Raw genomic sequence first — 1,964 nt, 5'->3', positions numbered from 1 at the left:
AGAGAGAGAGAGAGAGAGAGAGAGAGAGAGAGAGAGAGAGAGAGATTCAGGCATATCTGTGTGGTAAGAAGTTTGCTTCCCAACCAGATTGTTCTCGGTTCAGTTCCACTGCATCGCACCTTGGGTATGTGTCTTCTACCATAACCGCAGGACAACCGAAGCCTTGTGAGTGGATTTGGTAGATGGAAACTGAAAGTAGCCCATTATGTGTGTGTGTGTGTGTGTGTGTGAATACCTATGTATGTATATTGAAATATTGAAATGTTTAAGTGTACAGGACACTCAGAAATAAATAATGGTAATTGGTAATGATGTTAGAACAGATACAACAATTTCTCTCTGGACACAAATCCATGTTTCGAAGTCTTTCATATGTAAAATAAAACAGATGATACTCTCATCAGTGAAAGACAGAAAAAGAACATCAAAACTGAATTATATTTGTTATATTCAAATTAGTAAAGCCAAAAAAGAAAGACAGATATAATGCAGCTGAAAATCGATAAACCATTCATAAATATTTCCTGGAAAATCTTTAGGAAAGTAACATATTTTACAAGAGCACTTGAATCTCCATCTTAGAGAAATGGGTTTGCATATTAATAATATTATAGAAATAAATATTTTGCAAACATAACAAAGATGTATTTTTTGCATAAAGTATTTTAGCAGAGGGGCTTGGTAATATGAAAATAAATTCATGTTTAGAATGTTAGCACATTGAAATATTAAAACTGGTTAAGAAAAAAACATACTTGTAAAGAAATACTAGCTATGTATATCAAAAAATATCTACATAAACATATATTTTACTCAGAACAAGAATTTATTTTTCTCGGAGTCTCACACTTTATCCTTTTGTTACTATGTTTCTGTCAAAACATACCGCTTTTGTTTCAGTTAATTTTGAAAATAATAAATAATTTACTAATATAACTAAAGCTGGTTGGGAATTATAGATTAACAAGGAATTTTGAGGGAAGATTGTTGTTTAGATTACTTTAAAAACAAGGAATTTTTATCATAGAACTGGAAATGTTCTTAAATGGATTGGTATCAAAAGGGTTGAAAGTAAAATTTGTGTTGTCCATATTAGCGGAAGATGGAGAAAATTGTAAGAATGTGTTGCTTATTATATACGGACTAGTAAAACCAGAATGGTAGAAATAGTGCCAAGATATCAATATATCTTTAATGATGTTTGTGTCTGTAAAATCATTTACAGTGCTCCTAATTATTTTTTCAAAACGCTTTACTCTTTATGCTAGAAAAATATTTATTTCTATCTTTAAAATAATTGACCATTTATGTAAGATGTTTTTAAATACTATTTATCAATATTTCAATTATATTTGTGCTTTTTTCAGGTTTTTCTCTTCAGTTATATCAGTCTGTATATCATCAGTATATCTATCTCAAATTTTTCTTTTTATGTCTTTTGCTCATAAGAATATGTTGTATTTTAAATGTAAATTAGTTAGAAACATGAAGTCATATTTGGGGGAAAACATATGAACATGTGTATGAATTTATTTTAACATGTATAACCAATATTTTTTTAGCATATTTTCATCTTAGCCAGTTTTATATTTCAAGATATTATCACTCTAAACATGAATTATTTTTTCGTATTTAATCAGCTCTCTGCAAAAACACTTTATGCACAAAATAATACCATAATGCAAGTGTCGCCCCACAGCTTGCAATATATGTACATATATATATATATATATCATCATCATCATCATCATCGTTTAACGTCCGCTTTCCATGCTAGCATGGGTTGGACGATTTGACTGAGGACTGGTGAAACCGGATGGCAACACCAGGCTCCAGTCCGATTTGGCAGAGTTTCTACAGCTGGATGCCCTTCCTAACGCCAACCACTCAGAGAGTGTAGTGGGTGCTTTTACGTGTCACCCGCACGAAAACGGCCACGCTCGAAATGGTGTCTTTTATGTGCC

This window comes from Octopus bimaculoides, chromosome 2 (genome assembly GCF_001194135.2).
Source record: "Octopus bimaculoides isolate UCB-OBI-ISO-001 chromosome 2, ASM119413v2, whole genome shotgun sequence".
Lineage (NCBI taxonomy): Eukaryota > Metazoa > Mollusca > Cephalopoda > Octopoda > Octopodidae > Octopus > Octopus bimaculoides.
This window is presented reverse-complemented; position numbering follows the sequence as displayed.